Source organism: Panthera onca, chromosome A3, assembly GCF_046562875.1.
Source record: "Panthera onca isolate mPanOnc1 chromosome A3, mPanOnc1 haplotype 2, whole genome shotgun sequence".
Lineage (NCBI taxonomy): Eukaryota > Metazoa > Chordata > Mammalia > Carnivora > Felidae > Panthera > Panthera onca.
The window spans coordinates 7,676,952-7,690,644 of NC_138341.1; the positions used below are offsets into that span (position 1 = coordinate 7,676,952).

Sequence of the window (13,693 nt, forward strand, 5' to 3'; positions counted from 1 at the left end):
CCCAGCTTCATTCTTTTGCGTGTGGCTTATTCAGTTTTGTCCCAGCACCATTTGTCGAGAAGATATTCTTTCCCTATCTTGGCACACTTACTCAACATCAGTTGACCAAAGATGTGTGAGTTTATTTATGGATTCCTGGTTCTGTTTCATTGATCTACATGTCTGTCCTTGGGCCAGTACCAGACCGTCTTGGTTATTATTGATTTGTAGTAAGTTTTGAAATTGAGATGTGAGTCCTTATGTTGTCCTCCTTCAGGATTGTTCTGGCTATCCTGGGTCCTTTGCAATTCCATATGAAATTTATTTTTTTTTTTTAATTTTTATTTAGAGAGAGACAGGTGCACAAATGGGGACCAGCAGGTAGAAAGAGAGAATTCCAAGCAGGCCCCATGCTGTCAGTGTGGAGCCCGATGTGGGGCTCAAACCCACTAACCGTGAGATCGTGACCTGATCTGAAACCCAAGAGTTGGGCACTTAACCAACAGAGCCACCCAGGCACCCCCCCACCCATGTGAAATTTAGAACCAGCTTGTCAATTTCTGCAAAGAAGTAAGCTGGGATTCTGGTGGGGGGATGTACTGAATCTCTAGATAAGTTTGGGGAGTGTTGCCATTTTAACGATGTTAAGTCTTCTGACCCATGAACATGGGATATTTCCCCAATTATTTAGATTTTCCTTTTTTTTTTCAACAATATTTTGTAGCTTTCCAAGTATAAGTTCTGTACTTTTGTTAAATTCATTCCTGTTCTATTCTTTTTGATGCTCTTGCTAATGGAATTGTTTTCCTTTTTAAAAAAATTTAAATATTTATTTTTGAGTGAGATAAAGAGAGAGAGCAAGCAGGGGAGGGGCAGAGAGAGGGAGACACAGAATCCAAACCAGGCTCCAGGCCCTGAGCTGTCAGCACAGAGCCCAACGCGGGGCTCGAACTCACAGACCGTGAGATCATGACCTATGCCGAAGTCGGACGCTTAAACGACTGAGCCACCCAGGTGCCCCTGGAATTGTTTTCTTAATTTCATTTTTGGATTTTTCATTGCAAATGTATAGAAATACAGCTGAGTTTTGTATGTTGATCTTATGTTATTAATGTAGTACATCATATCAATAAAATGAAAAGCAAAAATCAGCAATCTTGCTGAACTATTCATTTTTTTTAGTGGAACCTTTAGGATCTTCTATATATAAGGTAATGACATCTGCAAATAGAGATAGTTTTCTGTCTTCTTTTCTAATCTCACACTTCTTTCTCTTGCTTTATTGTCCTGTTTAGAGCCTCTAATATACTGCTGAATAGCAATGGTCACGGTGGGCATCGTTGTCTCACTCCTGATCGTAGGGAGACAGCATCCAGTCCTTTACCATTGACTATGATGTTAGCTGTGAGGTTTTTTTTTTTTTGGTTTTTTTTTTTAATGTTTACTTTGTTTTATTTTTGAGAGAGAGAGAGCAGGGAAGGGGCAGAGAGAGGGACAGGGAGAGAGACACAATTCCAAGCAGACTCTGCACGGTCAGTACAGAGCCCCACATGGGGCTCGAACCCATGAACCGTGAGATCATGACCTGAGCCGAGATCAAAAGTCAGGTGCCTAACCACTGAGCCACCCAGGCACCCTAGCTGTGAGGTTTCTTTTCTTTTTTTTTTTTTTTAACAGATAACTCTAGTTCCCTTCTACTCCTGGATTATTTAGTGTTTTTATTATGAAACCGTGTTGGATTTTGTCAAGTACTTTTTCTGTGTCACTTGAGAAAAGCCTGTGATTTGTGCTTTTTATTTTATTGATATGATGCACTACAGGAGTTGATTTTCAGATGGTAAACCGACCTTGCATTCCTGAGATAAATCCCACTTGGTCATGACGTATAATTCTTTTTATTCTTTATGTTGCTGGATTCGGTATGCTAGTATCTTGTTGATTTTTAGGGGGGTGGGGGTTGCATTAGGGCCGCTGATCTCTATCTTTCTTCTCTCGTGAAATTTGTCTGCTTTTGATGTCCGGGCCAGTACCTGCTTTATAGGACAAGTTGGGAAGTGTTCCCTCTTCTTCTGTTTTTTTGGATGAGTTTGTGAGAATTGGTGTTGATTCTTGAAATGTTTATAGAAGTGGGAAGTGAAGCCATCTGGGTCTGGGCTTTCCTGTGCGTGAGTAATATTTTGATTATGAATTCAAGCTCTTGCCTGCTTATAGGCATTTCGGATTGTCTCTTTCTTTCAGATCTTCCAGATTTTTCTGGAGTAGGTTTTGGTAGCGTATGTCTCTCTAGGGGCTTAGATCCTGATGATCATGTTCTTTGTGGCCTTTCAGTCCTTGTTGACATTGAGTTCTTCCTACGTGCCAGGCATCTTTCTGTGCATTGGCTCATGCAGTTTTTATAAACCGTTGATCAACTAGGTAGCGTTATTGCCATCTCCACTCCACATACCTAGAAACTGAGGCAGAGAGAAGTTCACTAGTGGGTCAGGGTCACACAGCCAGGCAGTAGAGGGAACAGTAGAGCTAGGATTGGAGACTGGGTGGGGGCGCCTGGGTAGCTCAGTCAGTTAAGCGTCCGACTTCGGCTCAGGTCATGATCTCGCGGTCTGTGGGTTCGAGCCGCACGTCGGGCTCTGTGCTGACAGCTCAGAGCCTAGAGCCTGCTTCCGATTCTGTGTCTCCCTCTCTCTCTGACCCTCCCCCATTCATGCTCTGTCTCTCTCTGTCTCAAAAATAAATAAACATTAAAAAAAAAAAGGATTGGAGCCCGGGTGGTCTGGCCACACAGCCGTCTATGCTGTCCCTCTCCCTGCTCTCCCGAGGCCCTTCTGTGTGCTAGAAGCCGGGAGGACAAGAATAGGTCAGGCCTGGTCATTGCCCAAGTCACCGCCCAGAGACCCCAACCTACGAGAAGGAGGTATCTTATGTCTGACGTGAGGAAGGGGCTGGGGAAGTTCTATGTCTCCTCTCTCCCAAGTGCTCAGCAGAAGGGCCTCCCAGAGAACCTTAACCCAGGATGCTGGTGCCCCACCCGGCACGAGTTTGGAGCCGGGGGATCATGCCCAGTACGTCTGGATCCCCCAGGACTCTGCAGTTAGCTCTCCCGGAGAGAAAGAGGCAGACCGCTTAGAGCGCAATCGCTAGGCAGAAATCAGGAGCGACCAGACATCACTCCACATAATTATTTCTGCATAATGACTTCTGCTACTTGAGTCAGTCTTGGGCGACGACTGTAATCTTTATCTGTCACAGGAAAGCTGGCGGCCGGGGAGCCCCTGTGGCTTAGCGATAGAGCCAGGAGGAAATTTGCCATTTGAGTTCGGGGAGTGTTCCCAAGCAGCTGGGGAGCCAGAGAGCCCTCAAGGCCTCTGGACTCATGGACCCTCCTTCTGCTGGGAAGCCTGGTGTCGGAGCTGGCCCAGCCTCTGAGGGCATGCAGGCCACAGGCTTTGTCACGGCTTGGGGAAACGGAATGGCAGAGATGACAGGGCGTGGCCAAGTCACAGGGCCGCTCAGCGGCAGAGGCCCGCCGGGACCAGACTTCTTCCCTGCTCTCCTGCCACCCAGTACTTTCCCCAGGAGAGCTGGCGCGTGTCCCGGTGAGACAGGAGGAACTGTGGTAGAAGGCGTCTGTGTGGACTGGAGATGTTCTCGTCTGGCATTCGGGGCACGGGGCTGGTCACCGAGCGCGTTGGCTGTTCAGGACTGACCCTGGGAGGCTGGAAATGGCGGGGCCTTTGTAGCCCACAGTGAGTGACCTGCACCCAGGGGAGGTGTGGTGGCACTGATCACGCGGTGTGGCCGTGGTGCGTGTCCTGGAGGGCAGGGTCCCGCGGAGAGGGGTGTGGGCTGGGGGAGTGCCTACTCGGGCTCCAGAGCCCCCCCGACCGGCGGGGGCTCGCTCACTGCATTCCCACAGTCTCCTATAAGCCCCTGTAATTCATGAGGGCGTCTGGAAAGCACAGAGCATGGGTTTAGGGCTTGGCGTTTTGGGCAGCCATCCTGCTTCGGCTCGTGGAACCGTGGCCAGGTCCCTGAGTGTGTTTGCTCCTCTTGTCAACGGAGGGTTCGAATGGGCTTTCCCTGCTAGGACCGTTAAAAGGGCAGGATGATAAAATGATGACTGGACACAAAGCTTCTAGCACATCCTGCTGCCAGCCGTTTCACAAAGGTGACCTTGGGGAGGACCTTTGACCCTATCTGGGGCTTGACCTCCTTGAGTGTCAAAGCCGGCTTACCGAGTGCAAGATAACTTCGCTAAGATCGTCGATTTGAAAGTGTCTTTTAAAACTATGGGACGTGGGGCGCCTGGGTGGCTCAGTCGGTTGAGCGTCCAACTTCGTCTCCGGTCACGATCTCACGGTTCGTGGGTTCGAGCCCCGTGGCGGGCTCTGTGCTGACAGCTCGGAGCCTGGAGCCTGCTTCGGATTCTGTCTCCCTCTTTCTCTGCCCCTTCCCTGCTCACACGCTGTCTCAATCTCAAAAATAAATAAAGAATTTAAAAATATGGGGCGAGGCAAGCTCAGAGGACTTTTAGGGCAGTAAAACATCTCTGTATGATGCTGTAATGGTGGATATACATCATTATATCCTTGTCGAGACCCCCAGAGCGTCCACCACCAAGAGTGAACCCTAATGCAAACTATGGATTGGGAGTGATAACGTGTGTTTGTGTGCGTTCACCATCTGTAATAAACATGCCCCCGTCTGTAGTGGGGCGTGTTGATCGCGGGGAAGGCTGTGCGTGGGGGGCACAGGGGTGCCGGAACTCTGTGCTTTCTGCTCCAATTTGCTGTGAACATGAGACTGCTCTAAAAATAAAGTCTCTTTTGGGGTGCCTGGCTGGCTCAGTCGGTTAAGCGTCCGACTTCAGCTCAGGTCACGATCTCGAGGTCCATGAGTTCGAGCCCCACGTCGGGCTCTGGGCTGACGGCTCAGAGCCTGGAGCCTGCTTCCGATTCTGTGTCTCCCTCTCTCTCTGCCCCTCCCCCGTTCATGCTCTGTCTCTCTCTGTCTCAAAAATAAATAAAAAACGTTAAAAAATTTTTTTAAAAATAAAAAAAATAAAAATAAAGTCTCTTTTAACAAATTCACATTATATAATGAGATAAAGTATATACACAAAGTACTGTGTTTGTGTGTGTGTGTGTGTGTGTGTGTGTGTGTGTGTGTGTGGTGCTCTCTAAAAGCACAGTGACCTTCCAGTGAGAATTTCTGATGGGAAGACGCTGTATGGCTTTTCTCTTCCATGTCTTAAATCCCAGCCCTGAACTTAAATAATGTAATCGGCACGTACGTTCTGTAGTGCTGCGACAGGGTAGAATTTTAACGGAGTGAAGTGCACTCTACTTTCAATAATGTCCATGTGATGAGTTTGGGGGCACTCACTGGTCAAACACCGATTATTTATTGGGCGCCTGTTGCGTACCGGCAGCACAGAAGTGAAGACAGTGCCTTCCCGCCCTCCTGGAGCTCACGGTCCATTGGGAGCAGATCCTGCCCTTTATTTCGCAGGAGCAAAGGAGCGAGGGGACGCCCCCGGGTACCCGCACGGCCCGGGGGCCCTGTTTTCTGGGGGTGAAGGAGCTACTTGGCTCCGGTCCTCGGGACCACTCCAGTGAGGGCGTATAAACGGTGACCATTGTAGGAGATGACCGTGTGTTCTGAGAAAATAGCCGAGAAACGTATTTGGATCGGGAAGACAAACGGGCTGGCAGGTGCGGAGACGGCGGGAGAGGGCACTGGAGATCGAGAAGGAGCCAGCCGGGGGGGGGAAGGCCGTGTGGCCCCGGGTGTGAGAGCCCAGGACTGCCTGGGCTCCGTTCTCGCTCTGCCACAGTTTCCCCATCTGTACCGCAGGGTTACTAAGATGCCCACCTCATAGGTTGATGGGAGGATTAAATCGGTTAGCGCAAACAGAGGATGCACAGAAAGCTTTTCGTATGGCACCTGGCAGCGGGCAGATTGTAGCCGCGAGGATGTTATAATTACATTTCATCTTCCTGTACAGGGTGCAGCCGAAAGGGGTGAAGGAGGAGGTCGGCCATCAGTTAGCCACGCGTGCAGGGTGTTTGGAATGTGCCAGAAACTGGTGGTGGTGGTGGTTGAAGGTGGGGATGGGTCGGGGCACCCAGGATGCCCGTGGTGCGTGGGCGTGTCTTCCCGTCGTGACCCTGTGACTCCGGGAACCGTTGGCTAGAGGTTGGCGATGCCATCTGACCTTTCTTGCGTGCAGGACGGGAGCTTGGCTGGTGGAGCCCCCGTGAGCCCACCCCGTGCACAGCCCTCAGGGCCCTTACAGTGACCCTGTGGGCCAGAGCGTCGGGTCGGGCCGCAGGCGGCGTGGTGACGGGCCGCAGTGACTCAGTGATGCAGCCAGAGCCCGAGCCCCGGGTGTGCAGACCACAGAGGCCGTGGCCAAGGGCCACACCCGGCGTTTGCGCCAGCTTGTGATAGCCGGTGACCTCACCCAAGGGGTGGCCGGGGTCCCGCTGGGAGACTCGTCCCATCAGTATCGTGGGGACTTTCCTCCCTCCCAGTGCTCATGGCCTCTGGCCTCAGTGGCTCCCAGGAACCCAGGGCTTTCCTGTGCTTAGTGTGGGGCTTGCAAAGGCTATAGTTCCCCCCGGTAAGTGCACCGAAGCAACCGGAAAGGCAGTGGGCTCTGGGCCAGGGGTGTCTGCACCCTAAGTGACCTGTTGTTCCTCCCTTCCAGGGCATGGTCTAGCGGCCCAGACAAGGACGTGGAACCAGCCCCCGGAGTTTCTGGTCCCGGCTGTCTCCGCCTCCGCTTGGCCTTGGGTAAGTCACTTTGGGAGGCCACGTGGGTCTGGAAGCAGGTGAAGACTGGCGGGCGGGGAGGGGGGGGGGTTCTACCACTCTGTGGGGTCCTGCCTGCGGCTGGCAGACGGGGATTTCACCCAGCTCAGTGGGAAGAGCAGGGAAGACCAGAAGTCGGGGAGCAGGCGACAGCCTGCCCAGGACACCTGAGGTGGTCAGGAACCTGAGGCTCTGAGATGGAAAGAACCCACCCAGGTCCCGTGATCGGCTTGGCTCTCGCCCTAAGCTGGCCCGTCTTTCTCGTAGGTCCTTTGACCTCGGGTGCTTTGATTTAGGAATGTATCCAGTGACGGGAATAGGGCATTCCCGAAAGCTCCCACCTCCTAGGTCCTGCCCACCTCCCCCTCCCACAGAGGGGAAAGAGCTGCCTTCCCAGGGCCCCGGGGCCGAGCCTCCCTACCCCCACCTCCCTTCGCCCCCCGCCCTCCCCATGGTCTCACTGGGGCCTCTGAAAGCTTGGTGCAAACGCTGCCCCCTTCTCTGGCCCCACCTGCGTCCTTCCAGGCTTTTCTCTGTCCTCTCGTGGACTTCCCCCAGCCCCTCCACTCTGCCGCCCTTCCCGCCTCCCCAAAAGACTGACCACGGGAACCCCTTTCTCGCTCACAGCCCCGTGATCCTCTTGTCCGCCAGCACGGCAAAGCCCTGACCAGGCCCGGCCCCCCAGACCCGGAGCCCAGCTGCTCTCCCCTCAGTCAGGGGGTCAAGTCCACAGTAATTAGCATGACCTGCCAACTCTTGGTCTCTTTGAATCCACCACCCTCCTGGCCCCATCTCAGGCCACCGCCTGCTTTGGGTTCTAGGCAGGATCCCGGGGAAGCAAAATGCCTGTAATGTTCGAATGCCGTTCTGACCCCAGGGCTGCACCTGTTACCTGTCCTCTGTCCTCTAGAGGCACTCTGGAGGGCTCCTGTGCCACCTGTTGGCTCCCCCGCCAGGAGGTGCTGGCTGGGCACTGAACAAGCCCTCCTGAGGGCCCAGGACCCCGTTGCCTCTGCTGTGGCGTCTGTCGCTCTTGCCGGGCTCTGTGTTCGGCTCTGTTCCCAAGTGAGGAAGTAGGTGGTGAGTGGGAGAAAGGCCTCTGGCTTTGGGTTTGTGTCCTCCAGATCCTACTGGGTGCACTTAACAGCCTCCCCAAGTCCAAGTCTCCTCTGTAAGAGGATTACTCACACCTCCCTCTTGGGGTGGTTGTAAGAGTGGAGGCCGGCAGGGGTGGGGGTTGGCGGGGAGCCTCAGCTGCCTCACAGCCCTTCTTCCTCTTCCTCCTCCCCGGCTTCTGGTAATTATGACAGTGACTGTCATTAGTCATCGGCCCTGCCCTGCCCTGCCCTGCCCACCCCAGTGCTGTGAGCACCAGTTGAGGCCAGGGGTGTGGGGTCTGTTGCCAAAGACAGAAGGAGGCAGCATGGGGGAGGGGCCAGGCCCAGCCCGGGAGAGCCCACCTTCTAGATCCTAGAAGCATGTAATTCTCACCTTCCCACCCAGAAGGAATCCCCTTTAACGCTCAGCCGTGAGGCTAAGATTTGGACCCCAGACCTATTGAAGTGTGCGTATTTCCACCCTAATAAAGCCCCTTAAGGTTGCTGGGTGCCCAGCACGAGACCCAGTGCGCCCGAGGGGGCAGCAAGGCCGGGAGGAAGGTGCCAGGCTGCTGTTTCCCTTTGAGCGGACGTGAGCATTATTAGCAGGTCAGACCGGCAGGCTCCCAGCACCCCCCAAACGTTGTCGCTTTCAGACCAGGCCCAGACACCCCCGCACTTCTCCTTGCTGACTGTCCCCCGAGGAAGCCCGCATCCCCCAGGTGGGGGGGGCTCCGCCTCTCTTGTGTGGATGTTGGGGGTGTGCCCTCTGCCTTGGTCTTCCTGAGGGAGGAGTGTTTCTCCCACCACCCTGCCCTTCCTTCTCTCATCCGTCCTGTTCCCCCTTGTGAACGTGCTCCCAGGGTTGGGACCATGCTCCTGGGGGTTGGGACCGTGTTCCCAGGGATTGGGACCGTGCTTCCGGGGTTGGGACCGGAGCCCCAGGCAGGGCCTCTGCCTCAGGGGATAGATTAGTGTGGAAGGTGCTGCCTTCACCAGCTTCTCCTCCTTCCTTCCTCAGCTCTATGGGAGCTGCAAGATGGGAGGGGGAAAATCTGGCTCTGTGCTCCCTGGACGTTGCCTGTGTGCAAGCTCGCCTCGGAGACCCTGCAGATTTGGTTCCAGAGCACCGCAGTAAGGCAAATATCCCAATAAAGCGAGTCAATGAATGTTGTGGTTTCCCAGTGCATATAAAAGTTATGTTTATACAATACTGTAGTCTACTGAGTGTGAAATAGCATTAGGTCTAAAAAAACCCACCAGTGTATATACCTTAATTTAAAAATACCGGGGCACCTGGGTGGCTCAGTCGGTTAAGCGTCCGACTTCGGCTCAGGTCATGATCTCGAGGTCTGTGAGTTCGACCCCCCTCTGTGCTGACAGCTCAGAGCCTGGAGCCTGCTTCGGATTCTGTGTCTCGCTCTCTCTCTGACCCTCCCCCATTTGCTCTCTTTCTCTTTCAGAAATAAATAAACGTTCAAAAAAATTCAAAGAATACTTCATTACTGGAGCCCCTGGGTGACTCGGTCGGTTAAGTGTCCGGCTCTTGATTTCAGCTCAGGTCATGATCTCACGGGTCGTGCGATCGAGCCCTGCGTGAGCTCTGCTATCAGCACAGAGCCTGCTGGAGATGCTCTCTCTACCTCTCTAAAAAAAACCAAACCAAAACAAACCAAAACACAAAAACAAGAAAATATTGCTAAAAAAATGCTAATCATCCTCTAAGCTTTCAGGGAGTTGTAATCAGTGATCACAGATCACCGTAACAAATATCATAATAAGGAAGCAGTTTGTCCTTTAAGTAGTGTAGTGACACGGCCCCCCCCCTCCCCGCCCCCGAGAAAATTTCATGGTTGCTGCTCACAGAGATTTGGTTCACCACAGTTCTTCTGGAAGATGTTAGGTTACCTGGGGCATGGAGATTTGGGATTTTGCAGAAGAGGACGGGAGAGCGTGATCCCGGGCTAACCTCCCCTCTGGGTGTTGGGCTTGTCGCCCCCCTAAAGTGTTGCCTAGTCTGCGGGTTCCAGCTGGGTCCCGCGGAGAGCCGTTCTCCAGGCCTTTCTGAGGTAGCGGCCGCTGCAGTTTGGAGGCAGGACGCTAGGAAACTGTGTTGCCAGTTGAGGGTTATTTTTACAGGGACTTGGGATGACTTTGCAATATCACTTCCTGTGGACGTCCCCTTCACCCCTCAACCACAGGGGCAGACCCTGCATGACAAGTGTTGTGGGCAAATGCCGGCGACAGTGCATGCACCTGCACGCACACACACACACACACACACACACACACACACCGTGAGCCTGCAGACTTGGCTTGGCATTCTGATGGGGGCGGCGGGGGCGGGGGGTGTGATGGGGGCGGCTGTTGTCCTGGCCCAAATCAGCACTGCCAGCACCGGGCAGGAACTCACTGCCCGTCGGCATCTCTGAGCCTCTGCCGCGGGTAGGTCTCTCGTTGTGTCGTGGAGATGAAAGGCAGAGACAAGTGGGAAGGGGGCCGTCCCTGCCAGTGAGTCTGTGCTCAGCGCCCAAAGGGCGGGACGCAGAGGGAGCCTCCGCAGTGAATGAATGGATGGGTGATCGAGCCATGTCCCCACGATCTCGCTGCTTGCTGGCACCTGGGCTGGGGCCCCCTGAGCCCGGTCCGAGCCCACACAGGGCCTCCCTTCTCTGCGGCACAGGCGTCTCAGGGCGGCCCGCACCGATCCTCTCTTCCCAAGGCCCGGATTTCCGGATCAGCCCAGACTGCACGTGTTCTGTCCTGTGGCCCCCTTGACATTCCTGGACCTGACAGGCCGTATGTGCAGGTTTCTAGCTGAGAAGGACGCCCTGGGAACATACTTAACAAAGGTTTGCTCTGGTGGCTGTGCCTGGGGCCTCATAGCGTGTCCAGGAGACTGGCTCTTTCTCTGAAGTTAGAGACTATCTGGGTCGGAAAGTCACGGACGGGAAATTTGGAGGCCTGGAATGCCAGGATGATGGACTCCCTGGGCCGCAGATCACTGTGGAAGGGCTGGGCCTGGGGAGGACCTGGGGTGGGGGGGGGGGGGGGCGCGGTGTCAGCCGGACCTTCTGACCTCCCTCCCTGACTTGCTTCTTCTCCCCAAGTGCCAAGCACCGTGTCCTTCCTGTGTTTTACGCACCGTGCTAATCGGTTGTGGGCTTATTCCCAGCCGTGCCCTGGGTGAATGGAATTCAACGCTGTGTCCCCGGGGGTCGAGGGCAGGAAAGGACGCGGGCCGCAGCCCGAACGCTCAAGTCTGTCGATTCCTCCCCGAACGCTGCCTTCTTCTGCGCCCCCTTATCCGGCCGGCACGGGAGCTCGGTGTCCGGCTAGTGTAGGAGCTGACTCGGCCTAGAAAAGAGGGAAGGCATTCGTGCCTTGCCTTCCCAACCAGACAATAAGCAGCACGAAAGCATCTTCTCCTTCTGCGTATCCCCAGCACGTAGCGCTGTGTTTTTCACCTGCTACGTGCCCTGTGAATGCAGGCTGATCGACACTGGCTGTGTGTGAGTTTGTACCTTGGTCTCAACTCTCCCTGCCGAATCTATGGCTTCTGGTGCTGTGATTTAAGGCGTAAAACCGGCAGGGGCGCCTGGGTGGCTGTCGGTTGAGCATCCGACTTCAGCTCAGGTCGTGATCTCATAGTCTGTGAGTTCAAGCCCCGCATCGGGCTCGGTGCTGACAGCTCGGAGCCTGGAGCCTGTGTCTCCCTCTCTTTCTCCGCCCCTCCCCTGCTTATGCTCTGTCTCCCTCTCTCTCTCTCTCAAAAGTGAATAAATCTAAAAAAAAAAACTTTTCTTTTAAAGAGTAAAAATGGCAAAGGGCAGCTTCTGTGAGCTGTCTGCACTCCTGATTATACACACGCTCTCCAATGACAACCGAAGGCTGCAGCCGCCGTGGCCACCGAGGGGCAGCCGGCCCGTCACCATTTGTGAGCCTCGTGTGTGAGCCGGGCTGATGCCATTGATGTTGAGAATGACTTACTGTTTTTATTTCTTCCCAAAGACATTAAACACGGATCAAATAGCATATGAGATGATGATTCACTGGCAGATTCCTTCCAAGTTTAAAAACAAAAAAAAAAAAAAGAAAGAAAGAAAAAGAAAAAAATTTTTGGTTTAGTGAGCTGAGCCCCGAGTGGTACCAAACCAGCATTTGGTGGCAGCCGTGTCCCCAGGAGCTCTGCCGTGGGGAGGGACCTACATCCCAGCGAAGCGAGCGGACTTCCCAGCTGCTACAGACGCGTCCACTGGGGCTCAAACATGCCTCGGGGTCCACACAGCCCAAAGTCCTGATTCCCAGACAGGAAAGCAAGGCTGTGGGACACATGACCTTCCGGGCCTCTGACTCCGCTCCGAGGCTGGGAGTGAGCGCTGTGCTAATAACAATTAACTTCTCTGCTCATACACATGCCGGCTTGCCTCCCTCACAGCGCTGGGTCGGGCCTTACCCTTTTCCTGAAAACGAATTCAGAGGCACCTTTTCAGACATTTTTTGACCCGGACTTGACAAATTTGAACTGCCCTTCGAGTCATTAGTCTGAATTCCTAGGATTTGATGGCATTTTTTTGCTTCTGCCCCCGAGCTGCCCCACCTCCCCACACCCTACCTTTGTTAATCTATCCATTGGTTCCATATTGTTCTGCACTGTTCAGTACTGTGATGTTATTGGTGCCATATGTTATATGGTTATTATGTCACTGCTCAAGAAGGGGCCTCACGGCTCTACAGGCCTGTCCCCAGCCTGCCCTGGCAGAGCGCGGCTCCGGCATGTTCTTCCCGGGAGGCTCACGGCGGCTCCCTGTTGATGTCCTCAGGTTCCCGTGTGCAGTGAGGTCCCGGTGTGCAGTCTAAACCGGGTGAGGGTCCAGACGTGGTGGAGGGAGTGAGTGAGTGAATGGTAAACGCGGCCCATGCTCTTTTCTCTAAGATAAGAACGAGCCCAGGAGGGAAGCCCTCGTGGTCCCAAACACTGATGTGCTGGAAAGGCCGTCGTCAGCACCCCCCACCCCTGCCCCACCAGGCCTGTGTTCTCCTCCACTGGGAGCCGGCGAACAGACTGAGGCTTTGCACAATCGGGGGGGGGGGGGGGGCGGCACACCAGTATGGGCGTGGGGCGTGGTATATACATAATGTATGCGCCGTGGGGTGTGGAGGGGTGCGGTGTGGGGATGTGTTGTGAGTGCACACCCTGTCCTGTGCAGATCTGAGCCGCCCAGCCTCCTCGGAACACTGGGGCTTGCTCTGGGCGAATTCCAGAACTCTCCTTCCGCACCTGCTGCTTCCCCGTCCTTGAGGGGCGCGTCCTGTGCAGAAACCGTCTCCTCCATGCACCACGGGCCCGAACCAGGCAGAAGCCACAACTGAGTCCCCGGGAGACATCTGGCCCGTAGAGAAGAGCCCAGCCTCTCCCTCAGGGGCTCCCCCTCCCCCCGGGGGGCTCACAGTGTCCCACGGCCGGCAGGGAAGGAGCAGCCCCCACTGGGGCTCTGCCCTGCCGTCATAGGCCTGTCCTTTTCTTCTGTCCTTTTCTTCTCATTTTCTCTGAAGAACAGGAGTTGGAATTTCACTGACCCGGACCCGCACCGGTTGTGTCTGGGCCGCTGGGATCCCGGGTTTTCATGCTCGGTGCTGGGCCCGCGGGCGAGAAGTGGCCGTAAGAAGTGCAGGCCGCCCACGAGCCCCGGCCGGCCTTGGCCTCGGCCTCCAGCCCGGTTCTGTTCGATACTGCAATTAAGCTCATTAAGCGCGTCACCCGTTTCTTTTCTCCTCCAAGCTGTGACGTCACCTCTCGG

The 13,693-nt window shown here is 54.6% G+C and overlaps 1 protein-coding gene across 1 annotated transcript in view; it reads left to right on the forward strand.

Annotated features, from left to right (window-relative positions):
- HPCAL1 (hippocalcin like 1) overlaps positions 1-13,693 on the forward strand; it is a 104,716-nt gene that overhangs the window by 73,566 nt on the left and 17,457 nt on the right. The window contains exon 2 of the mRNA XM_060648432.3: positions 6,692-6,777. The gene's annotated coding sequence lies outside the window, so the exon portion shown is untranslated. The remainder of the gene's footprint in view (positions 1-6,691; positions 6,778-13,693) is intronic.